A 27,006-nucleotide genomic window follows, 5' to 3' on the forward strand; every position below is an offset into this window, starting at 1 on the left:
CAATAGTAATGAAGGAATATTTTGCTTACCTATCCGGGCCCGGATGCAACCAGCGCGGTCACTTTGCGTGACCGTGCAGCGTCCGCAGAGACGCGAACCTGCCGCATATTTGGGCCAGGTCGACGCGATCACTTTGTGTCCCCCGCTGGAGTAGGCCCCGACGCATTTTCGATCTGCGCGGAGGCAAACGGCCGTCAACCAGTTTGGGATGCCCTTACACACATTTTCTGGCAATTAAAGACTGGTACTACGGATACAAAACAAAAAAAAAATAGGCACAAGCAGAGATAGGGAGACATGCGTTGACTCGCGTTGTTCCGCTCACTCATCTTCCCGTCTTCCCCTTTCTTCTCCCTGGCTTCGACCCGTCCCCTACCCACTTCTCCGATGGGCCACGGCCGCGCTCGCCGTATTCTCTCCCCGGCCACCATGGACTTGCCCCGCCGCCTAATGTTCAGCGCTCCCGATCCCTCGCCGTCATGCTCTGCTCTTCTCCCGCGCTCGCTGATCCAGTGGAGACAAGGTCCAGCGCTGCGGCGCTCGATTGGTCGCTCCAGCCTCTTCTCCTCCACCCCCACAATCCTCGGCGCCGCAAATACTTCGCCTTGATCTCCCCCAGTATGCAAGGTCTTCTACGTCGCCAACCATGCCGGCGTTGCGCTGGCCGGGCTCATCGTCGACGGACGTGTTCTGATCTCCCTGGAGGATGATCTGCCGTTCCGAGGTGAGCAACTCGACCTTGTCGGAAACTAATGATGGATCTGTGCGCCTGATTTTCTAACTAATTGGTGCTCTCTGCTTGCGACATCTCTGATGTGACTGTAGATGCTATTTCTAAGTCTATTACTCTTGAGGTGATCGCCAAAATAATGCAAGACAGAGGTTCAAGATTACATGTAGTAACGTCAGTAATCGTATGTTTTTTATGCTAGGGCCATCAGTTTAGATTGGATGTAATCTTGCATATCTGTCTGATCATGGTTGTCTATATTACTAATAGGCAGTTCCTGCCAGGACCTACCGAAGGAAATGATGAGCAATCAAATAACTCCAGGTATTGTGAGTATTGTCATAAGCACTGGAAAAATATTCTATTTTTTTGTAATGATGAGAGCAATGGCGTTCCATTTTTCTGTCCTGAATTCCTCTGAAACTGACACAGAATGTTTTAAAGAGGGCTTAATTCTCTGTGACAAGAGAGTCTGAAAGGACATCAAGGAGTAAGCTTAGATGTACTGGTCGGCATATTACCCTGTCTTGAAAAAGAGATGGAGGAAATTGTTCTTCATAAAACTTTCAAGTTGGCTGAGAAGGTTGCATCCATAATGGAAGAACCAGAGCCTTTCCTTTCACGGGTATATTCTTCTGTCCAATTCTTTTGTAACATTTAGCATCTTTTGACAAACATCTGAAATCTCTGTGAAACCAATGCATTTTACTCAATACTGCTAAAGTGCTAAATCGGATTTCATGGTTTCAAATTCAAATAGCTCCCATCTAATGAAGTTCTGTGAAGCATGTCGGCACTCCGAAGTCTTTCAATACTGTTTCTCAATCCTCAGTACCTCTGTATTTCGGAAAAAATACTTGTTTGCCATAAGCATTCTAAATATTTCAATCAGTATTAGCACTTTTTGTCCATTGTCTTCTACTTAAGTACATTTAAGGTCTGCAGGTTATATTTGATATTGTTGTTCTTGTTGTCGATGCCTGCCAAGCATTCTAAATATTTCAATCAGTATTAGCACTTTTTGTCCATTGTCTTCTACTTAAGTACATTTAAGGTCTGCTGGTTATATTTGATATTGCTGTTCTTGTTGTTGATGCCTGCCATCAAGAAGAAAATAATAGGTTGTGATTCTAAAATGCTAGTACATGTTAGTTACATGCTCTACCCTTTAATATATTTTGTTATCACAAATATCTGATGTGTAAACATAAAATGCGCACTAATACTCATGTAATAAAAATTCAATTATGCTAGCATCCATGACATTTGGAAGATATAATAATCATCTAGGAATCTGCTCAAATCAGGTCCAGCGAGTTCAAGTGCTAAGTACTTCCTTGTAGACTATGTTCAGTGTCTCCCTTACTAAGTGCTCAGTTCGCTTTCTCTTCTTTGAGTTCTTGGTCTTGTCCTTGATGGCGAGGATCTTGATGTTGCTTTTCGCGGTGGCTCTGGACAATGCGACGTAGAGTTGGCCATGCGAAAAGACCGGCTCCGGTAGGTACATGCCCACAGTCGGGATGGTTTGCCCTTGCGCCTTGTTGATCGTCATGGCAAAGCTGAGCCTGATCGGGAATTGCTTCCTCTTGAATCTGAACGGGAACATGTCATTGTCAGATGGGCATAGAGGTATCCGAGGAAGAAACACCCTCTCTCCTGCGTGCTGACCCACGACGATCTCTGCGTCGATGGCGTTACTTTGGAACCCACGGACCACAAGCCTCATGCCATTACACAACCCGTTAGCTGGGTCGAGGTTCCTCAGCAGTATAACCGGGCAATTTATCTTCAGTTTAAGTGTGTGCGGGGGAAGCCCATTAGGAGTTAGGTCATTTAGGAACTCTTGAGGGTAGTAGCCGTGCGGATCGTCCTCCGCACTATCAAAGCTATAGTAGATCCTTTCCTCGCCCTGGAAGCGCTCAATCATGTGCATGTTTATTCCATCAACGCTGTCGTTCCTTGTGGAGAGGATAGCTCGAGAAGTCATGTAATGTGGATTGTCCATGTTGTGATCTAGGGCAGGAAACACATGGTCGATCAGCTTCTTTATATTAGTTGCGTCGTCACCTATTGATGACACACAAATATCTTCGGGCAGTTGGATGTTTCCGTCCTCGTCAGTTTCCTCGGTGCCGTTACCGACCCTCAAGAGGTAATCCGCGAACCACTTGTCGCTTTGCGCCCTCATGTTCTTGATGAGCCTTAGTTGGCGCATACCCTTCCAGAGGTTCGAGCTCCGCAGACTTGCGTCGATTATCTGACCTCGTGATCCTTTCCTCACTACAGGAAGCACCTGCCTGAAGTCCCCACCGAACACGACAGTCTTTCCCCCAAAAGGTCGGTCTGGGCATTCCATGATGTCGCGCATGCTTCTATCCAATGCCTCAATTGTCAAGCGTTTTGTCATGGTTGCCTCGTCCCATAGTATTAGTGAAGCCATCCTCAATAGCTTGGCTGTCCCACTCTGCTTAGTGAAGTTGCATGATTTTCCTTCTTCAAGGTTTAGTGGGATCTTGAACCTTGAGTGGGCTGTCCTACCTCCTGGCATGATGGAAGCGGCGACTCTTGATGTCGCTGTAGCCAACGCGATCTTTCTCTCGCCCCGAACCCTAGCGAGCAGTGCCCTGTAAAGGTAGGTCTTCCCTGTGCCCCCCGGGCCATCCACGAAGAATACGCCCCCATCTCTGCCATCAACTGCCGCTAGTATCTCATCGTAGGCAAGCCTTTGCTCGTGGTTTAGTGAGGTCGCTAGAGAAGCGTCTTCTTTGTCTACTTGGATATTAGTTTCCTCGATGACCTCCCTAGCCTCTCCATCTGTGTTATCATAGGTCTCGTCGATGTCTGGGAGAGGGAACGACTTTATGTCTTTGCCCATGGACTGCAGCATGCCCCTAATATCAAGTAACACCTTCTGCTCCACTGCTTTTGGGCATGTGTGTTTGCGCCGGTAGTCGTCAGACATCGCCTCAAGGTGCCTATCCCAAAGACCGCGCACATCTCCAGGCTCGCAGAATACTAAGATCGTTGCGAAGAGCCTCCTAAGTGAGGCTGGCATGGCGAACTGCTCTGACTCGGTAAGACACTCGTCGAGCGTGTTGTCGGCCTCGATGAGACCCCTCCTCTCGGCGGCCTCACGAAAGTTATCACATAGCACACCGTCCACTGTTTTGAGATCTTTGAAGGACCTTGAGCCTGGTACGTGGTTTAGTAGCACCCTCAGAAAGTACCGATCCCCCTCAGCAGGATGGGCTGACACGATACGGCCTACTTGTTGACCCTTGTCCCTTTCCTTCCAGTATTTTGTTTTTTGCCATGTGAAGCTTCTCGGAAAATCTTTGTAAAGGATATCCCGAGCCCATGCGTGCTTCTGGTTAGCCACGAAATACTCAGTCAGCATGGATGGGGTCTCTCGGGTGGCGACGTCCTTTAGGTTGTCTCCTGCTTTGAACATTACCATTTGCATATTTTCGAGATGAAGCGGAAGTGGTAGGACCGATGGGTGGTTCTCGCATAGCTTGAAGTCGAATATCCTCCACATGGGCTCCGGTGGAGTAACCCACCTTGCATCAACGAATCTCTTGATCTCGTCTATGTTACCATCAACGTCGGGCTTCTCGATATTGAACGAAGTCTGATCATGGCCCTTGTATACATACTTATATAGGTACTTAACGGCCTTTATGCTAGAGCATACCTCCACGTTGATGTGGCAGTCAAACATTCGCAGTAGGTAGGGGTTGTAAGGCACAACCCATCTGTTGTCTAGCATCTGGCCTCGGACATTCGCACAACGACCGTCCTTCCGTCTCCGATAAATGGGGTATGAGTCCTTCCCTTGTACGGTGGTTTCATTGAATGCCCGCGGGTACCTACACTTGCACGACCCATCTTGCATGCACACATTGTTTGGCTTGAGGACACCGCATGGGCCGTGCATCATATGCTTCACGACTATGGCGTATAGATCCGGGTACTTATTCTTGTCCGGGAGTTCGGCGGATATGACGCGGTCGTACTGCTCTGGCACAATAAGCTTATATTTTGAGTCCATGATCAACAGGAAATGGGCGTGCGGTAGGCCCCTCTTCTGGAACTCGACCACGTAGACGTAGGCCTTCACAACACCCAAAATATGCTTCTTTGTCAGCATCTCTTTCATCATCTCCAGCTTGGCCCTAAACACTCGGACCACAATGTCTGGTCGGTCCTGAGCGGTTTGTCCTGGAAGTAGTGCATCCTGTATCTCCTGTATCTCCTGCCAGTTAGGGTTGCAGGTCATGGTCAAGAATATGTCAGGCTTGCCGTACGTCTGCTCCAACGCCATGGCGTCCATATGTCTACGCTTCATGTCTCGGAAGCCCCCTGGAACTTCCATGGGAGAACAATCCTTGTGCCAACAGCGCTTGCGCGAGTCTCTCCGGCCGTGATGCTATCCACAATGCCTTTATATAGATCCGCACGTATCTCCGACTGGTGCTCCCTGAACCAAGTCAGCCTGCATCCCTCAATTTTTATGTACATGTCGACTGCAAACTGTTGGAATAGACGCCCACCATGTAGTATGGGGTTGAATATATCCGGACGCGTCTGTAGTCGGTAACAGTAGTAGTCCCTAACGGAGACGCATATATGGGCACCTCCATCTGTGTGAAAGACATAAAAAACAAGGTTAGGCAAAATATGAAAAGAATAGACAAAAAATGCAGAAGTGTCTTGAACAACCGAACCTTCGTCGTCTCGGTCCTCTCTTGACTTTTGCGCAACGTGCCAAGGCGTATCACGTTTAGGGAGATTTGGATGCCAGCCGAGCTCCCCCTTGGGGAAAAAGAGGGGGTACGAGAGTGGGTCATAGCATCCTTGTGTGGCTTGTATACTATGTCTCTCGTTGTTGTCACCATAGAGGATAATGCTGCGCTTGAATCTATTTGCCAGGTCGCTCCCCTCAACCCAGATCGCAGCCACCTCGGATGACAACGGTAAATTATATCTCCGTTGGTCTAGCTTCTTGTCGGTGTTCAGTTCTATACGGTAGTTCTTGAGGTTGTCCTTGTAGGCGCCCAAACTCCTCAACTGCTCTGAGTAGGGGTTTCCTCTTAGTATGTCGACAACCTTCCGAACGACCTCTTGGTCCAAGTCCTTGGTGGCTTCCTTGCGATGGATTAAGCTAGGATCATCGTCGTAGAAGTAGAGTTGGTGATGTAACGGGCGAGAGTTTGGCCCGAACGAATGCATGTTGTGGTATAATTTGCCTTGCGCCCGGAATGTGTACACCCCGGACCTCATGTTGGTGCAGTTGTTGTCTAGGCTGACACCAAGAGTTGTGAATGAGAAGTGGCCGTTGAAGAATCGTATGCTCTCCCGAAAATGTCGAGAGTCCGCATCCGCGCTAGACCATAGCCTCATCAACTCCGGGATAGGCTCCGATTCAGCTAGCTTGATAGTTCCATTTCGACAGCAGAAACCATCCGTCTCACGCTCAAACTTCGTGGCATGGCAATGTTCGCAGTTCGGTTCCGGCTTCAACATGTGTGTGCTATTTGGGAGGTTGGAGTATACAAAGTCAAAAGGATCGATAGAATCCGTGCCGGATGAGCTTGTCGATGTATCGAGGTCTATGTCATGTATGTCATCAACATCGAATCCTACATGCATGAGATGTCACATCAATATTCATATTGACTTGTAATAGAGAGGGGGATTGAAAGGTTAGCCTAATTACCTTCACGACCATACATGTAGCACTCCTTATCCATGAGGTCATCAGGGATGGTATTCTCGTCCATGATACCACTAAGGAAGGCCTCCATGTCGCCTACAACATTCTCGATTCGGTAAGTATGATCCTTAAATATGCCATGACATAAATAAACAAAGGAAGTAAAGTTTAGTGTGTTACCATTGGTCCTAACGGTATAATCCGGCGTGCTTGTTGAAGTGGAGGTGGGACTTCCCTCCCTGGCTCGTGATGTATGTGTGGTTGATGCCAGATTTATCATTGGCAAAGTAGCTGCATTTGGGCACGGCATTGCGATGGATTGAGCGCATGGGGTGTTCCTGCTAGCCGCATTGTTTGCCCTGCGCCGAGCTAGCATTGCCGCCCTTTCCTCTTTACTTTTGCTTTGTGTAGATGTGGGTCGCCGGCTTGCTCTTCTACGCACATTAATCTCCTCCTTCTGCTTAGCCGTCAAACTATTTCGTCGAGCTCTATCACGTTCACGTCTTGTTTGATTGTCCGGGCGTGATCCTGCTCTTCTACGTGCATTAATCTCTTGTTTTTGCTCTGCTGTCAAACTATTTCTTCTAGCTCTGTCACGTTCACGTCTAGCTTGATTTTGATCTTCCGAAATGTTTGCAATTGGTTGGTTCTGATTTGCAATTGCTATTTCATCGTTCTGATCCATTTCTGCAATCACCAAAAAAAGGAGCATAAAGACCTAGATTGTAATAGTAAAGGAGTTATAAATTCAGTACTCTAAAACCATAAAGGAGCATAAAGGAGTTTGGAAGCGGATACTGTGTCCTCAGAGTACTAACAACCATATGCAATGTAATTGTCGTTGCCTAATCGACGGTACCTCGGAGGAGGGATCCTCACGAGGGGGAGAAGAAGTAGGGGCCATAGGGCGGAGTGCACACGGGACGGTGGTACGCGAGTTACCCAGCTTCGGAACACCTGCATGATGACAGGGCCTACTGCTGCTTGTCCGGAATTATCTGGGCGCTTTCGCGTTGTTACAATGAGTTGTGGTTGTGCCTCTAGGGCTCCCGGGATCCGGCTTATAAAGGCGCACGGATCTAGGGTTTACATGGAGAGTCCTAGCCGGATTACAGATAGCCTAACTACGGTACAAAATCTTGCCGTGCACGTCACGGATCCGCCTTCCATATACGTCGTACTGGATCCGGGTTCCTCATGGGCCTCCATGGATCCGGGTTACTCCTAATGTCGGTACGGATCCGGCCTGCGATCTCGGGCTGGACTTCTTCCTTCATGATCAACAGCAACTGGGCCGCCCGATGGGCCACATGCCTCATCACCATCTGTGGGCCACCCGGGCTTGCCGGATCTAGGCTCTGTCGATGGTACACCCATGAAGTATACCCACAACAGTAGCCCCCAGAGTTCTCCGAGTTTCGCCTGCAGTTTCCGCCTTGCTGATCCAACACAATCTCCGGCAAACGTTGGTAACGCGGAGAAACTTGAAGAGCTCCAACTTTGCATTTTCTTCCTTTTTCCAACTTATAGCCGGAAAATGCTCCCATCCCGCGGGACTTCATCCATCGACGTTCCAAAGAACATTTCCGGGTTACTCCCTGCTCGAACGAGAGCCAACTTATCCTCACGGAATTACCCGGAATCTTAAAAGACTCAAACAGTTCCGGAAAATCTTTCACCTTCAGATCACACTTAACAACAGAAGTTCCACTTTTCCCGCGCACAACTTCCTCATTTCCCGCGCTAAATTTTCGCAGATGCAAATCTTCAGCCGGAATTTTCGGGAGTGCATGGTTAAGTTACCTCCACGTCGTTTTACCGTAGTTGACCTAAACACGTGTCATCCATCTAACGGCGTGACCGTTCAGTTTCCACCGTCGGATCCGGATCTCGAATCTCCGCGCGTGGCCTATAAATACCCCGCGGACCGGTAAAAAATCCATTCTTTCACCTCTCCTCACCACCTCGTCTTCCTCCTCGCGCCGCGCCGCCCGTCAGATCTCGACTCCGGCGAGCTTTGCCACGGTGAACCCCGCGCGCCGCCAAACCAAGGCTCCCCTCGTGCCAAGATTCCCACGTTTGAACGAGAAATTCGCTCCGCCGCCGATTCGTGGTCACGCGGGACGATTTCCTTCAAGTACGGCGACCTCATCTTCGCCGGAGCTCCGTCGAGCCACCGCGCCATTAGCGGTAAGTACGCCGGCCTTGTAGAAGATAACTTAGTGTAGAAAATAGCCTTAGTGATCCGGGTACTCAAATACTTTGTATGGGTGCAGCCGGAAGCATGCCACTCGAATCGTCACATTGTACTGGTAGCTCTCCGAGTAGCCCGGATCCCAACCAAATAGAACCCATATGCCCGGATCCCATATCATTCCCGCCACCATATATTTCCGACATTAGACTAGCTCAACCTTTTTCCGCCTCTTCCGAGTACTTTACTAGGCCGGATCCCAACAGCTCAAGAGCTCGAAAAAGAACTGCAAGGCCAAGCTAGAATGGCAGCCAAGGTACAAGAAGCGGAAAACAAAAAAGCTTCCAAGGCCCGGAGCCGTGAAGGGGTGCGGGGTCAATGGTGGCCCTGCGAAACAACAGACGCGGAGCTCCGGGAACTCCAAAATGAGGGCATGATCTCCGGAAATTGGAGTTTCACGCGCGACTCCGACGTCCCCAAGCCCGACGCGGATGAGCGTGTCATGACAAAGGCGTGGGTTGAGCGCGGATTATCGCTCCCCCTGCTCGGAATTCTTCCTTTCCGTCCTCGACACGTACGGGCTTCAGCCCCACAACATCTGCCCCAACTCCTACCTTCTGCTCTCAAACTTCGCAACTCTTTGCGAGGGGCATCTCGGAATTCGTCCCGACATCAAATTATGGCAATTCTTTTTCCGCGTGAAGAAAGAGACAAAGGACAAAGCCATGCTCAACTGCGGAAGTATGACGTTCATGCTCCGCTCTGGTCGGATGTATCCTCCTCACGACTCCCACGAATCCGTCCGGTACTGGAACGCCGGATGGTTTTATGTGAAGAACGTGACAGTTCCAAACGTCCACGACGGACTCCCGCCCTTCAGCAACACGCCTCCGGAAGAACTGGCGAGCTGGAGCTTCATCCCCACACTTGCCCAAATGCCCATATTGGAGAAGGCCGCGCGGAGGATTTCCTGGTTAGTTCACGATGGACTGACCGGAGCCCAGCTCACCCTCAGCTGGTTTACGCGGAGGATCCAACCTCTGCGCTACAACGCACGTCTGATGTGCGCGTACACTGGGGCCGACGATCTTCTCCGAGTCACCCGCCACGATCTTCCGGCTGACTCCCTCAAGAGGAGGTTCAAAACGTTGGTGAAGATTGCTAGAGGCCAACAAGTCCCAGAACTAGTCAAGGATATCAGCACACACGACAAATGCCCTCCGGTAAGCGCTCATTCCTTCGCATTCCTTTATCATCTCTCAATTTTCTAAGTGTTTAACTTGTTCTGCTCACTTCTTTCGCAGCTTGACTCTTTGGCGGAGGAAAACTTGCGCGCCATACTCCGAGTTCCCGTTAGCGGTGACTCGGCGGAAGAGGATCCGGAGGACCCTGAAGAGGAAGAGGAACAAGCACCTCGAAAGGCTGCTCCTCGACCTACAAAGCGTTCCCGCGCCAAAGTCTCCGGCTCCGACGCCGGGGCAGCGGTGAGGCTTCCGCCAAGAAACCCAAAGTGGTTAAACCACCTCCGCTTGACTCCGTGAAGGCGGAACGCCAACGCCTGAAAATGCTCTCAACAGCAGGAAAACCTTCACGGCCCTGCATTCCGGGTGCTACGTAAGTTTCCGAGTAATGTGCGTTATCTATATTGGTGAGCTGTGTTATGCTTATTTTCCTTTTTACTTGCTCACAGGATTCCGAACCCAACCACCGCGCGGACCAACGTTCAGGAGCCTATCACTAAGTACATGCAGAAGAAGTCTCCCGCCGTTGGTCCTTTGACGCCAACTCCACCGAGCGCTCCACAAGCCCCCCTGCAACCTTCTCCTCCTCCCGCGGATCATTCTCCAGCTCCTGCCGCTCCCACTCCTCCGGAAGTAATTCCGGTTAGCAGCGACAGAGCGGGCGGAGATGATTCCGGCGGTAAGGGTCCTATTGATGATGAGTTTGAAGGACGAAGCCAAGGGGAAGCAGAAGAGATCTCCTCCGGCAAAGCTGAAGCCCCCACGGGCGATATGGTCGTTTTTCCCAAGAACTTTGGAGATCCGGCTGACCTTACCTCCACCCCAAAAGCCTATGCCACAAAGTTTTTTAACAAACTAACAGAGGCAGAGAAATGGGAGCTGGAGCAAGATCTGCTCAATGCCATGCTGAACAATGCCTGGGGCAAACCTGACGTTGAAACGTCGGAGATCCAGGACGCCAAGAAAAACATTGGCCAGTTCTTCGACAAGCTTGTTTGCAAGCAAAAGGTAACTCTCCAGTAGCCCCCAAGTATTTAGGCGGAAACTTTATTAGTTAGCGTCTGAATACTTTTAGAGAACTTAAACTGAAAAGGAGATTTAAAAGTCGTGGTAGCCCCCAAGCATGATGGCGGGAAAAAAAATTTTCCAGCCTCCATGCTTTAGAAAGACTTAAACCATGATGGCGGATCTTACTCCGTTTTCTGGCTGCGTTTTCAGGAGCAAAAAGCTTTGCACTACGAGTTGCATAAAAACATCGCGCTGCAACGTCGTGTGACCATTAGCCAGGCGGAGAAGATCCAGCGCTTCCAGCGCAGAATGCGGAATTGAAGAAGCAGCTATCAGAAGCCCAAGGTTGGTTTCCGATTACTGATGACTGCGGATTGTTTCGCATTTTTTGCGAACTTGACGCTTTATGTAACTATGAGCAGGTGCCTCCACTTCTCTCGCTGCGGCTTCCTCCGAGTTGGAAACTCTACGTGCTTCACAGAAAGATCTTGAAGCGAAGCTCGTAGAAGCAAAACAGAAAATTTCTGAGAAGAACTCGGAGCTTGCCCGCAAAACTGGTGAGTTTGAGCTGAAAAGACAGACTGACAGCGACATCATCCAGAAGCAGCAAAAAGAAATTGGAGGTCTTCGCAAATATATGGAGACAGCAGAGAGCTGCTGGGACTTGCTCAACTCCGACGTCATGGGTACGTCCTCGAAACTCATATGGCCGCAGACGTGTAACTTGCTGTTTTTAACAAAACTTGTATTTTCCAGATCCGCTGGGATATGATGAGGAACGTCGGAACCAGTTCCCGCGCGATGACCTGCTGCAGCTTGCCGGAGAGGACTGCAAGGATCTCATCTCCGCCTCCAGGAAAATCTGCCACAACCTCAACATCAAAAAGAGCCGAACCTGCGAAGTGCGTAAGCTCATCAAGAGGATGGATTTGCTTCCGGAGCTGGTTGTGGATCTGCAGTCTTCTTCGGCACGGGGCGCAGCCGCCATGTCCTTGGCTATGTGCTTAGCGCATAATCCGAGCTTGGACCTAGACCGGGTGACTTCTGGCGTTCCTCCGGAAGCTGATGTCAATGCACTACTTGACGCGGTCAGCGGCTATGATACACGCATCGCCCGGAGGATCCGCCATGATGAATTTTATGAGAAGGTGGTTCTTCCCGCTGACGAGCCTCTCGAAGCTGAGCTTTTGAAGGATCTCGAAGCGGAAGCCAGGCCTGCCCAATCCGGAAGCCAATACACTTGGACGAGCTCAAAGAACCAAGGTGGTGCTGCATCTCCGGCTGCAACTGGGGCGGAGGAAGATGAAGATGTCTCTTCGCCTGCCAAAGACGCGGAGAAGGAAGCTCCAACTGATGCCGCAGGAGCTGGTGCTAATGTGGAAACGTCTCCGGCTAAGGAGAAGTAAAAACTTAGTCCTGCGGAAAAACAATGCATCATTTTGGCCCCAGAGAGGGTTTGTAATAAGACTTTAAATTCTTAAGTAGCTAGGAACGAAACGATTATGCATGGGGCGGAAATACTTATCCTGCTATCTGTTTAATGTTATTCTCGCATGTTTCGTTTTATGTTGGAAAGCAAGTGCCGATGTCGTTGTTTTCCGGCTTAATCGCTTGACCTTCCACGAGCCGGAAAACCTTAGCCGGAAACGCGCGCCGGCGACGAAACCCAATGGTAATCCGTCCATAACCGCGGAAACAAGCCCCTAGGCATAGGTGCCGGAAATCGCTACTAGGAATCCACGAGTTCGCAACAGATAACAAGTTAACCAGAAAACTTAAGCTTACGTCCTAAAGGACGATTTTGAAAATCACAACTTTCATACACGCCTAGGCGGAAATATCCAGCTCTGCGGTTTTAGTCGGAAAACATACACGATCTAAAAAATGAACAAATAAAGGAGGTAAATGACTCATAGAGTGAACCAAAAGCTTTATTTCATTGATCATGTATAACTATTACAGTAGTTTGTAACTCGGAAGAAATATGCTAAGTGTAGAAAGGACGTAGCTGTGCAATGTTCCAAGGGCGATCTGTTTCGTCGTAGATATCATCCGGATCCTCACGCTTGCGTTTCCGGCGCCAATTAGCGGTGTCTGTCCCTCAGCTCTCGGAAATCAACAAGGTAGTACGATCCGTTGTGAAGCACTTTGCTAACGACGAAGGGTCCTTCCCATGGAGATTGCAACTTGTGATCTTTCACCCGGCGAAGGCGGAGAACCAGGTCTCCGGCCATGAACGAGCGATTCCGGACTCGACGACCGTGATAACGTCGGAGTTTCGCCGGTAGATGGCGGAGCGCCGGTCAGCCTAAATTCCGAGCTTCTTCGATCAGGTCCACGGATAGCTGTCCGGCCTCGTCGCCTGTTTCTTCATTATAGGCGGAAACTCGCGGTGAATCGTGGATGATGTCGGAGGGAATCACGGCTTCGGATCCGTATACCGGGAAGAATGGGGTAAACCCCGTTGACCTGTTAGGGGTAGTTCGCAAACTCCACAAGACAGCGTCTAGTTCGTCGGCCCAAGCTCCAGCTGCTCGTCGCAGCGGTTCTTCAAGGCGTGACTTGATTCCTGATAATATTAGACCGTTAACTCTTTCAACTTGACCATTGGATTGTGGGTGAGCCACAGATGCAAGGTCCAATCGAATCCCCATTGTTTCGCAATAATCCTTCAATTCTCCCTGAGCGAAGTTTGTGCCATTATCTGTGATTATGCTGTGTGGTATGCCGAATCTCATCACGAGGCTGCAGACAAATTTTAGTGCCGTAGCACCGTCGGCTTTTCTCACTGGCTTTGCCTCGATCCACTTGCTGAATTTGTCAACAGCGACCAGTAGGTATTCAAAACCGCCAGGAGATGATCTTTTTAACTTACCAACCAGGTGATAGGTATGGTCTTCAGCTCTTGGGCTGGAGCGTTTGGTTGAGTAGCGTAGTACTGACAACCTCGGTAGGTCTTGACTATTTTGTCAGCATCTTCTTTAGCTGTGAGCCAGTAAAAACCTAGCCGAAAAGCTTTCGCAACGAGTGACCCGGGAGCGGCATGGTGCCCGCAGTCCCCCGCGTGGATCTCTCCGAGGATTTCAATGCCATCTTGATTGGAGACGCATTTGAGAAACACCCCCGTTGCGCTTCGTTTGTAGAGCTGTCCATCAACAATTGTGTAGGATCGTGCTCGTTCGATGATCTGTCGCGCGAGGACCTCGTCCTCCGGCAACTTTTGATCGATAAGGTAGTCCAGGAAAGGTTGTGTCCAAGCCGGAATGGTAGCCAATACCTCTCTGGCCGGAGACACTGCCACCTCTGGGTTTTCCGGGTTAGCGCCCTTTACAGAGGGTATCCGGAGATGCTCCAGGAAGATTCCAGGCGGAATTGGTTTTCTCGCCGGATCCGAGCTTGGATAGCATGTCCGCCGCCGTGTTATCGTCTCCCGACGTATTTGACTTCGTATCCGAGGAAGCACTTGGCGATCTCATCAACTTCGTCTCGTAGGCTGCCATGACGGAATTCCGGCGTTCCGGTTCCGCTACTTGTTGTGCCACCAAGTCGGAATCTCCGCAACAAATGATGTGCTTGATCCCTATTTCCTTAGCGATGCGCAGTCCGTGTAGTAGAGCCTCGTATTCCGCCATGTTATTTGTAGCTTCGAAGTGGATCTCGCGAACGTATCGCAGCTTCTTCTCCGGTAGGGGACTTCAGTGGTGACTCCGGCTCCCGAGCCTTGATGCTGCTTGGATCCGTCGAAGTGCATGACCCATGTTTCTGGTTCCGGCTCCAGACTTGCATCCGGAGCTTCTGTCCAATCTGCAACGAAATCTGCCAAGACTTGGGATTTTACCGCAGTCCTTGGCTTGTAAGCGATGTCGAAGGCGGATAATTCAATGCCCCATTTAGCCGTCCGTCCTGTTGCGTCAGCGTTGTTGAGAATTGTTGACAGCGGAGCTTTGCTCACAACTGTTACTGGGTGCTCTTGGAAGTAGTGTCTCAGCTTCCGGCTGCCTAGGAAAACTCCATAAGCTAGCTTCTGAAAGTGAGGGTATCTTTGCTTTGACTCCGTCAGCACCTCGCTTATGTAGTAGACAGGTCTTTGTACGTCATATTCATGACCTTCTTCCTTTCGCTCCACCACGATGACGAGGCTAATGACTTTGTTGGTGGCCGCCAGATAAAGGAGCATTGGCTCTGACTCGCTGGGGCTGCCAAGATAGGTGGGGAGGTAAGTATTTCCTTCAACCCTCGAAGAGCTGCGTCAGCCTGCGTCGTCCCGCACAAATTTGTGTGTTTTCTTCAACAACTTGTACAGAGGTAGCGCCTTCTCGCCAAGACGGCTAACAAACCTACCGATTGCTGCGACACAACCAGCTAGTCGTTGCACATCTTTGAGACAAGTTGGCCGTTTGATACACAGGATTGCTTTGATCTTTTCCGGGTTAACCTCAATGCCTCTGTGAGAGACTATGAAGCCAAGGAGTTTTCCGGCTGGCACGCCAAAGACGCACTTCAGCGGATTCAACATCATCTTGTACCGACGGAGATTCTCAAAGGTTTCTGTGAGGTTGCTGATCAAGTCGGATCCTTTCCGGGTCATGACCGCGATGTCGTCGACGTAGGTGTGCACGTTCCGACCAATCTGGTCCTTCAGGCACCGCTGCATCGTACATTGGTAGGTGGCACCTGCGTTTTTCAAACCAAAAGGCATAGTAACATAGCAGTAAGTACCAAACGGGGTAATGAATGAAGTCGCTTTTTGGTCGGATTCCTTCATCCGGATCTGATGGTACCCGGAATACGCATCAAGAAAACACAGAAGTTCCGCCCCGCCGTCGAATCAATGACTTGGTCAATGCGCGGCAAGGGGAACGGATCCTTCGGGCAATGTTTGTTCAAGCCGCAGTAATCGATGCACATTCTTAGTATTTCAGTTGTTCTTTTTGGGTACAAGGTCGGGATTCGCGACCCAATCGGTGTGGATAACTTCTATTACAAAACCTCGCTTCTAGTAACTTTGCTAATTCCATTCCTATGGCGCGGCGCTTCTTATCTCCAAAGCGTCGCATAGCTTGCTTCACCGGTTTAGCCCCCGGATTTATGTTGAGGTAGTGCTCGGCGAGTTCCCTAGGTACTCCGGACATGTCAGAAGGTTGCCATGCAAAGATATCCATGTTAGCGCGGAGGAACTCGACGAGCGCGCTTTCCTATTTGGGGTCCATGTTGGCTCCGACTGAGACCTGCTTGGAATCGTCGCCTTCCTTGAAGTTGACTTTCTTGGTCTCTATCGCGGCCCTGAAGGAGTTTTTCTCGTTCGGAGATCTCGCTTCTTGGTGGTTTGCATCTCGGCCGGATCCACCGCGGCCCCGTAGCCTTTCAGCCTCTTCTCCGGATATGACGGACTCGCGAAGGCGGCTTCGCCCAACTCGCACTCGTGAGCCTTTTTGTAGTCTCCGGTTATGGTGATCATACCATTGGGACCCGGCATCTTGAGCTTGTTGTAGATATAGCACGCTCTTGCGTGGAACTTGTGGTAGGTGGGCCTGCCGAAGATGACGTGGTAGGAGCTCTTGAAGGGCACAACTTCAAACGTGATATTTTCTTCGCGGAAATTATGAACATCGCCGAAAGCCACGGGAAGTGTGATGCTGCCGAGGGAGTTCGCCTTCTTACCCGGAACCACGCCGTGAAACTCAGTGGTGCTGTGTTTGAGCTGTTCCTTGGTGAGGTTCATCCGCTCCAGAGTCTCCAGGTACATGATGTTCAAGCTGGCTCCACCATCCATGAGGCACTTGGAGAAGTCATACCCGTCTATGCGGGGACTCACAACCAAGGCGTAGTATTCTTTTGGCACAATGGTGGGATGATCCTCCCTGTCAAATGTGCACGGAACTTCCGACCACCCGACATATCGCGGCACAGCCGGAACCGTGGCGTTCGGGATCCGGGTAGCTGATTTTGTAGCGCGGACCGTGGGGGTTCCGAGGAAGGTGTGGTAAGCCCCCACGCTCTTTTTCTCGAAGGGGTTGGATTTACCTCGCGGATCCGGCTTTGGGATCCGGCGAGTTATCATCCTCGTCCATCGCCTCGAACTCGTCCTCCTCCTTGTCCTTGTTCTTGCCCTTGCCTCCTTTGCCGCGTGGGCGGTGCTTCCGGGCTCGCTTGTATCCTCGCCTCCGGGTCGTTCTTTAGGTCATTGACCCACTTGCAGCTTGCGGTTGGTGTGTGTGGACTTCCTCGTAGCCGGATCCAAGTGGGCCGGGCAGGGCATGTCCCTCGTACTCCTCGTAGGTTTGCGGGGCGCGGGATCCGCCGGCAGCGACCTCGGTGCCATGCTCGCCGACCCCCGTCGGCTCCGCCTCCGCGGCCGCGTCCTCTTCCGCCTCCCCGAACCTCCGCGTTGGAACGCTATGGCGACCATGTCGGATCCGCCATTCTTCCGGTCATCGTGGTTTTTGCGTTTGTGGCCGCTGTTGTTACCGTTATCACGGTTCTTCTTTTGTTGGTGCAGGGGAATTGCCGTAGCTGCGATATCACCGCCCGCGTCGTCATCGGCGGCAGTGTGGTCACCGGCAATGGAGATCATCTCGTCCAAAGTCGGCTTGTTGGCGTTGGCCAAACATGTAAGCTTATGCCTCAGCAGTCCTCCTCTCTCGTAATCCACCAATGAAGGCGTACATGGCAGTGGTGTGGTCGACGTTTTCGCACTCGTTCCTCGCATGCCAACCATCTTGTGAGGAAGTTTCTTGAGGATTCTCCCTTCTTCCGGATACAAGCTTGTAAGTCGCTTGCTCGTGGCAGGTCTTTTGTAGGTGCCCCTGAAGTGTTTCTCGAAAGCGGTCTTCAGGTCGAACCAGCAAAAGATGGAGTTTTTCTCGAGGTCGCTGAGCCAGATCCGGGCTGGTCCTACAAGGTACAACTGGAGCATGCGGCAGGCGATATTAGGGGTTCCTCCGGCGAAGGTTACAGCATTGTAGTAATCCTCAATCCAGGTATCCGGCCTTTCGGTGCCATCATAATGCTTCAGGTTTCCGGGTAGCTTGAGGGAGCTCCTTGGCTTTGGTTCCTCTCGAATCATCCTGCCAAAGCACTTCGGTCCGATGTAGTCGGTTCTGTATTCGTTGAGGCGTTCCCGCGCGTCGCGCGAGCCGTGACGGGGGGACTGTGAGCGAGAGCGAGATCTCCGGCCACCGCCTCCGCCTCCACCTCCGCCGCCACCGCTAGGTGGTGGTGAGGGAGACCTTCGAGGGGGCCGATCCGACCTCCTGCTTCCGCCTACAGATTCTCCCCGGCCCTCCCGGTGCCGGCTCCGGCTCCCGTGGCTGCCTTCGCCATGACGCCGGCTGCCCCGGTCGTTCCGGCTCCGGCGGGGCTCCGGTCGCGCTCCTCATTCCGGCTCCTCCTAGGCTCGGGCTCACGACCAATGTTCTGATTCCGGCGAGGTTCCGGCGTGCGCTCCCTGTTCCGGTTTCCGGAAGGCATCACGATGTCGCGGATAACAATTCCACCATGCCCTTGAGGCCTGATGTTTCCGGCTGGACTACGGCGACGAGGGGGACGCGGGTAACCATTAGGCGGAGGAGAGGCGTTGCGGTACTTGTCTCGTCCAGAGTACATTGCATCCTTTCCCTTTCTCGGATCCGACGGTGGCGTCTTTGATGGTACGGGGATCGGATTTGGGTGTTCCCCGGCTTTCCTTCCGCGTTCCGAGGATCCGGTTCGCGATTCGTCATCTCGATGGCGATTGTTGTGGGCGTCCTTCGCGCGGTGGAGACGCAATGCTCCGGGTTAGATTCCAACTTGCGCGAAGTATCCGCCTTGCTCGTCTGTTTAACCGCCGAAGCGACGAGCGTGCGCAAGTAGTTGATGTCAATCTCTTCGTCACTTTTCTTTAGAATTTCTGCAGCTTTCGCCATATTGTCCTTTGGGGTGGCGAGCGGCTGCTGTTCGGCGAGGGTTGCGAAGTTGATCCCGCGGGGAGGGATTGCTTCTCCGACGATTCTATCGCCCTCCGCCCGTGCGTAGGTCATTTTCACCTCCCACTCCTTTCTCATACTCTTGACTTGCTCGAGCGTTGCGGTGACTTCGCGATCCTCGTCTTTCAAAGCGATCCATGATCAGTGCAGCTTCTTCCCTCTCATCCAATATAGCAGCTGCGGTGTTGGCAAACTTTTTGGCTGTGGCCAGCATCTCCTTTCGAGTGACCTCTAAAGCCTCCGGATCTGCGGCATCGCCAGGGGTTATTGGCTTGTTGAGGACGTCTGACTTTGCGACCAAATCCATGCGTGCTTGTGCAACTATCTCTTCAGGCGACAGGAGGCTCTCCGAGGAAGGATCCCTACGGGGCCGCTCCCGTGACATCGGAGATCCGTGGTGGGATGGCGGGGGGTCGGATTGAGTGTCCGCCGCTTCGATCCGTCTTCTCCGAGCGCCGCTACGCTTGCAAGTACCGCTTTGGCTGGACGGAATCGACTTCGAGCTGTTCACCGTATCCGAGTTCCGTCACCTTGCGATCAAACTCTGCAGGTGTCCATGGACTGGGTGTCTCCGGAGATTGGGCTTAGATTTCCCAAGATCGACTCTTCAACCGGAGTTTCGCTTTCTCCGACAGCCTCCTGCTGATCCGGAGCAGCGTTGTTTTACGGGGCCTCGACCTGCTCGGGACCAGCTCCGGCTCCATGATGGGCGGTTCCGGCGGTATGGGCCAAGAAGTGCACGAAGTGACACCTTTGCTTCTCTAACACCTGGGAGACCCAGGCGGATCTGCATTGGTCTTCCACCGTTACTTCCTGCTCAGGGGCGGATTGGGTGGGTTTTGATTTTTTCGGATCTAAGGCGGAATCTTCGCTAGGAAGTTCCTGCGTCTCAGATCGGATCTTCGCGACTGCGTCCTGCTCGGCGGCGGTCCCGTCGGCGCTACTTACCGGTGGGTTTCCGTCGGAATCGACGGTTTCCCCGATGAAGATATGTATGCCGCCAACTGGGACGATGGAGAGCTTGACGGGGTCGGTTTTAGCCGGAATCCAACACTCATCCGGAGGGACGATCGGCAGATTTCCGGCGTAAAGGACACGCCCCACGGCGATGGTGTCGTCGTAGCTTCCCATGGCGGAACCCTCCCGGTTCCGGCCTCCAGATGCCGCAGGCCCCACGGTGGGCGCCAACTGTCGTTGCCTAATCGACGGTACCTCGGAGGAGGGATCCTCACGAGGGGGAGAAGAAGTAGGGGCCATAGGGCGGAGTGCACACGGGACGGTGGTACGCGAGTTACCCAGCTTCGGAACACCCGCATGATGACGGGGCCTACTGCCGCTTGTCCGGAATTATCCGGGCGCTTTCGCGTTGTTACAATGAGTTGTGGTTGTGCCTCTAGGGCTCCCGGGATCCGGCTTATAAAGGCGCACGGATCTAGGGTTTACATGGAGAGTCCTAGCCGGATTACGAGATAGCCTAACTACGGTACAAAATCTTGCCGTGCACGTCACGGATCCGCCTTCCATATACGTCGTATCGGATCCGGGTTCCTCATGGGCCTCCATGGATCCGGGTTACTCCTAATGTCGGTACGGATCCGGCCTACTGATCCTGGGCTGGACTTCTTCCTTCATGATCAACAGCAACTGGGCCACCCGATGGGCCACATGCCTCATCACCATCTGTGGGCCACCCGGGCTTGCCGGATCTAGGCTCTGTCGATGGTACACCCATGAAGTATACCCACAACAGTAATAGTCCCAGGAAGACAGTTTCCAGGATGTAACTTTTTCTTTGTAGTTTTAGCTGCGTTTTAAACTATGTGCTTCAAAACATTGTAAGTACTTTTGCTAATATTTGACTTTTAAAACATTGTGCTAAATTTTTTAATTGATAGGATTTTTTCTGTGTGATTTTGCAGTACCTGAGGGAAATCCTTTTGCTGATTTGAATCCTCCAGCAAATTGGGCAGATTTAGAGAAATCTGTATGGATCAAAATCGTCCAGCGAATTGGGCAGATCGGACGGCCGGACAGAGTTCGAACGAGTTTGGCTGTGTAGCGTTGAGAGAACAGAGGGAATCTAGTCCTTTTTATGATGCGTCCCAATGTTTTAACAATATACCTGTCAGAGTAGGAGTAGGACACGAGGACACAATAGTTTCAATATTTATGGAGGAGAGCCGCCAGGATGCCCTGCATCTGTCGCATCAGTCGTGGGCTATTGGGCTGTTCGGGCCGTGACTCCTCTTTTCTCGCTGATGTACGACAGCTCAGGCCTCAGCTGAAACGCACCACTTTGATTGTAGTCACATGCATGTGTGTCTCTGTCTCCACACATCGATGCCATATGCACATGGATTGCTTCATCTTTGATGCATCCATTACGTGAGTGCTAAGTTCACGCGTCCATGGCAGATGGCTGGGACCCGCTTTCTTTGTGTTACTTGAATATCATATGCATGTAAATATGTTGCTTGATACTCCATGTGCTAACATACGGCAGTCGTCTGGTCCCCTGTATAGTCGATTTTGGTCTCTTGGTCGCCTTTCATCTATTGGTCGCCTTCCTCCTTCTCCTCCTGCTGGCATCATTTTGATAGACCTCAAATCTAGTCAAATAATAATACAACGATTTAGGTAGTATATAGTATATTCTCGGATATCAAAGTATTATTTTCAACTAAGAATAAATTCACCTCATAATAATCACCAGTTTGACTTAGTATTTTCTTCCGGCTCAAACATGTAGAATCAACATATTTCACGAATATATCCTCATCATGAACTCTCAGGGAACTGAACAAAGAGTTGTCTCTCCCTCTTTTATTCTAGCAATCCTGCAAAGTAAAATAAAGTCTTGTGTCCCCAACTCCACCGTGTGTTTGTCAAGCACAAGGTTTCGCGCAAGTAAATAAAACACAAGTAGTAAAAAACAAGTAAATTAGATAAAATAAAGTAACTAAGTAAAAAACAATAAAAAGGGTTGATTGTTTTTGGTGTTTTGGATGCAAATAAAAATAGCAAATATTTTTGTATTTTCGGATTAAAATAGTGCAGCAAATAGAAAAAAGATAAAAGCAATATAAAGGTGTTTCTTATGATAAAAAGTGGACCGGGGTTCATGGGTCACTTGACTATTCTCTCTTTTAAGTTGTAGTGGACAATTATAATTCATCAATGAGATATGAAGATGCAAAATAGTAACATGTGAAAGATACACATTCATATGGGCATCACGTCCTAACATAGAGATGATGCAACACATCTCTCTTATACTCCACAAGAAAGGGAAAACTCCATGCAATCTTGTATAACAGAGCATAGCCATAAGTACTTTGACATGATGTTTGAATATGAAATGCTACCTTGAACAAACAAGATCATCACTTTTGACACGTGACGAACATAGCACATGCATTCACTTTATCCCTAGGAAGGTAGCAATGAAAAAGGCAAAACCATAATAGATCATGAATTTGTTTTCACTATTCAATCACTAAAACCATGCTACTCCATGTAGTACACACATCACCCCACACATGCTCTTGCATACAAGAACGGGGTATATAATATGCATATATCAATACATCTTGCACATAATATGATCAGATCTCATAGCACAATATCATATAATAAGGATCCACCACATAAGTATTACAAATATGGCCATAATCATGTAGGGCAGCTCATATGGCACTAAGAACTATGAAGAACATGAGAGCAATAGATGAAGCTACTGCCACAACCTGTAGTCCAGGGGTGGACTACTCCCCTTTGATCATGGTGATGATGAAGACATTGAAGAAGGTGGAGATCCCTCCGACGGTGATCCCGACGGAGTTTCCCCCTCCAATCTTCGCTGCTGCAACCTCTATTTTCGTGTTCCTATCTTCTGCGGCATTCTCCTCCCAACAACTATTTAGGGCCATATATCCAGTGATTTTAGGTCAAAATACGTCGATGGGCGAAAGAATCAAGTGAATTGGATGATCGATGGCCGAAAGACCCCGGGTGACGCGCCCAGACATGTAGGACGCGCCACCTGGTCTCTTTTGGGCCTCAGGCCCATCCAGGTGTGCTTCCAGGTTCCAGGGTGCTTCTCCCAATGAAAAATGACGCTCCAAAAATCCCAGGTCAATTTGACTCCGTATAGGTCTCTGAAAGTAAATTTTTTTTACGCGAAACAGGGAATTCCTGTTCTGTAGGGATCATTGGTAAATCCCCATAAATCAATGTAAGACATGGTATTATCATCATATATGTTGCAAATATGTGGGAATTCAGTATGATAAAGGACACAATTCATGTATATGTATGCATTTTACATGCATAAGGGGCTCGGCCCAAACCTTAATCAGTCGTCATAATCACTATATCAGTTTCATTGCTGCATATAGTTGCTTTACATAGCTCTATTTATTTAAGAGTAAAGCTGATGTGTTTAATATTTTCTTGCAAATTCAAATGCATGTCGAGCGTCTTCTCAAGTATAAGATTATTCATGTCCAGTCGGATGGGGGTGGGGGAGAATATCGCAACCTCAACACCTTCTTTAATAAACTTGGGATTTCGCACCGTGTTTCTTGCCCACATACACATTAGCAGAATGGTGCGGTCGAGCGCAAGAACCGTCACATCGTTGAAACTGGCCTTACACCACTTGCTTATGCTTCTGTGCCTCTTCGGTTTTGGAGTAATGCTTTTTCCAGCGCTTGCTTCTTGATTAACATAACTCCCACTAGACTACTAAACATGAAGACAACCCTTGAACTTTTGTTTAAGGAGCTCCCAATCTAAACGTTTTTCAAAGTATTTGCTTGTGCTTGTTGGCCTCATCTTAGGCTGTTGTGGGTATACTTTATGGGTATATCAACAACATGGTCTGGATCCGGTAAGCCCGGGTGGCCCATAGACGGTGATGGTGGCATGCGGCCCATCGGGCGGCCCGGTTGCTGTAGATAAAGATGGATGAAGTCCTGCCCAGGTAACAGGAGCCGGATCTTAACCGCCCTATGAAGATAGTCGGATCTGTGAAGGCCCATGAAGTATCCGGATCCAATACGGCGCATAAGGAAAGGTGGATCTTTGACATGCACGACAATGTAATATTCCGTACTTAGGCATCTTGTATTCCGGCTAGGACTCTCCGTGTAAACTCTAGATAAGACAGATCCTGGGAGCCCTAGAGGGACAACCTCAACTCATTGTAACAACGCGAAAGCGTCCAGATAATTCCAGACAAGTAGCAGTAGGCCCTGTCATCGTGCAGGTGTTCCGAAGCTGGGTAAATCGCGTACCACCGTCCCGAGGACACTCCGCCCAATGGACCCTACTTCTTTTCCCCCTCGTGAGGATCCCTCCTCCGAGGTACCGTCGATTAGGCAACGACAGTTGGCGCCCACCGTGGGGCCAGCGGCGTCTGGAGGCCGGAACCGGGAGGGTTCTACCTTCGGAGGCATCGGCGACACCATCGCCGTGGGGCGCGTCTTGTACACCGGAAACTTTCCAATCGCCCCTCAGGACGAGTGCTGGATTCCGGCTAGGACAGACCCCGTCAAGCTCTCCATCGTCCCGATTGGCGGGATACACATCTTCATCGGCGAGACCGTCGATTCCGACGGAAACTCCCTAGTAAGTAACGCTGACGCGACCGCCACCGAGCAGGACGTAGTCGCAAAGATCCGATCTGAGATGCAGGAGCTTCCTAAGGAAGATTCTGCATTAGATGTGGAAAATTCAAAACCCACCCAATCCGCCCCTGAGCAGGAAACAATGGTGGAAGACCAATGCAGATCCGCCTGGGTCTCCCAGGTGTTAAAGAAGCAAAGGTGCCACTTCGTGCACTTCCTCACACATACCGCAGGAACCGCCCCTTCTTAGGACGGAGCTAGACCCATGCAGGTTGAGGCTGCCGGAGCTGGCGACGCTCCGGAACAACAAGAGGTTGTCGGATATAGCAACGCCCCGGATCAGCAAGAGGATGCCGGAGACAAAGAAGAATCGATCCTTGGCAACCTAAGCCCAATTTTTGGCGATGCTTCCACTATGGATACAGAGGAGTACAACCGCGCCATGAAAGAGTTGGAAGATGAGGAACAAGCTGAGGCGGAATCCGCCCCGCCTAAGGAGGTTTTCGCAACCATAACTGGGCTTGAGCAAGGAACTGACGAAGAAACAACCCCATCCGACCCCATGGAAGCTGGTCCCTCCGACTACGAGACTCTGCAACGGGTGCGATTCCGCATCATGCAGGAATCCGGAGAAGGACGCATCCCCGGGAACGAGGAACATCTATCCGCAGAAGAGCTCATCGAGCAAGCGGGCATAGGTGCCTGATGTCTACGCACGCTTCTATTCCTGTAGACAGTGTTGGGCCTCCAAGAGCAGAGGTTTGTAGAACAACAGCAAGTTTCCCTTAAGTGAATCACCCAAGGTTTATCGAACTCAGGGAGGTAGAGGTCAGAGATATCCCTCTCAAGCAACCCCGCAATTAAGATACAAGAAGTCTCTTGTGTCCCCAACACACCTAATACACTTGTCAGATGTATAGGTGCACTAGTTCGGCGAAGAGATAGTGAAATACAAGTAATATGGATGATTGTAGGTAGTAATTGCAATCTGAAATAAAAATGGCAGCAAGCAAATATGTAGCAGAACTTGTTGGAAACGGTGTTTCAATGCTTGGAAACAAGGCCTAGGGATCATACTTTCACTAGTGGAGACTCTCAACAATGATCACATAATAAATAAATAACTTCTCGTCACTTGTGCTACTCTCAAACACTCTCTTGTTGGATAACAAACACCATTCATTGTGTAGGGCTACAAGAGCACCCTCAAGCCGGAGTAAACAAGCTCCACAACTTCATAAAGGAATCACACACGATGCGCACACTGTCACCGTCACACCGTGGAGAGTGAATCCGGAGTTCATATTAAAGTAACCTCTAGAGTGCATAATAGACCGTTGCAATTTACACCGAGTACTAACATAGCATACACACTGTCGACGATAGCTATGAAAGGGGGAATAGATCGCATCAATACTATCATAGTAATAGTTAACTTCATAATCTACAAGAGATTACAATCATAACCTACGCCAAGTACTACATGATGCACACACTGTCATCTTTACATCATGGAGGAGGAATAGACTACTTTAATAACATCACTAGAGTAGCACATAGATGAATAGTGATACAAAGCTCATGATCACATAAAGATCACACCATGGGAGAGAGAGATGAACCACATAGCTACCGGTAGAGCCCTCAGCCTCGGGGGAGAACTATTCCCTCCTCATCATGGGAGACAGCAACGGCGATGAAGATGGCGATGGAGTCGATGGAGATGGATTCCGGGGGCACTTCCCCGTCCCGGCGGCATGCCGGAACAGAGACTTCTGTCCCCCGAACTTGGCTTCGCGATGGCGGCGGCTACGGAACTCTTCGTGGAATATGACTGGATGTTTTAGGGTTTTCGCGACGGAGAGAATATTTAGGCGAAGGGGCGATGCCAGTGGAGTCCCGAGGTGGGGTCCCCACCTGGCGGCGCGGCCAAGGCTGGGCCGCCCCCTAGGGTGTGGGCACCTCGTGGCCCCCCTTCGTCTCTCCTTCGGACTCCGTGAATCCCCTGGAAAAATAAGAACGTGGCCTTTTGTTTTGTCCAATTCCGAGAATATTTCTTGTGTAAGATTTCTGAAACCAAAAACAGCAGAAAACAGGAACTGGCGCTTCGGCATCTTGTTAATAGGTTAGTACCGGAAAATGCATAAAAATGATATAAAGTGTGAGCAAAACATGTAGGTATTGTCATAAAACTAGCATGGAACATAAGAAATTATAGATACGTTGGAGACGTATCAGTGCCATCGCACACTCGGAAATCCTCAACAAGCCAATAATTTCCGACGATGCCGTAGACCCGGAGGCTCTAGAAGCTGCAAGTATGGAGATGCTGGGCACCTCCAGGAAAATCGCTAACACCGCAATGGCAATGTTGGAGGAGAGATCAGAGGCAGAAAAGGTGATGCAGAACTTCCTCCAAAGAGAGCGCGAAGCTGTAGACTCCTTGCAGAAAGCTAAGCAACTCCGAGAACAGTGGGAGTCCATGATGGGCGATGCCCACAAGGAAGCAGATAGGATCCGGCG

The 27,006-nt window shown here is 50.3% G+C and overlaps 1 long non-coding RNA gene across 1 annotated transcript; it reads left to right on the forward strand.

Annotated features, from left to right (window-relative positions):
* Positions 1–580: 580 nt before the first annotated feature.
* LOC124698818 lies at positions 581–20,995 on the forward strand. Its single transcript, XR_007001133.1, has 3 exons — positions 581–1,054; positions 1,163–1,355; positions 20,773–20,995. It is a non-coding gene; the product is annotated as an uncharacterized LOC124698818 (long non-coding RNA).
* The last annotated feature ends 6,011 nt before the right edge of the window (positions 20,996–27,006 follow it).

The sequence above is a fragment of the Lolium rigidum genome, chromosome 3 (assembly GCF_022539505.1).
Source record: "Lolium rigidum isolate FL_2022 chromosome 3, APGP_CSIRO_Lrig_0.1, whole genome shotgun sequence".
NCBI classification, from domain to species: domain Eukaryota; kingdom Viridiplantae; phylum Streptophyta; class Magnoliopsida; order Poales; family Poaceae; genus Lolium; species Lolium rigidum.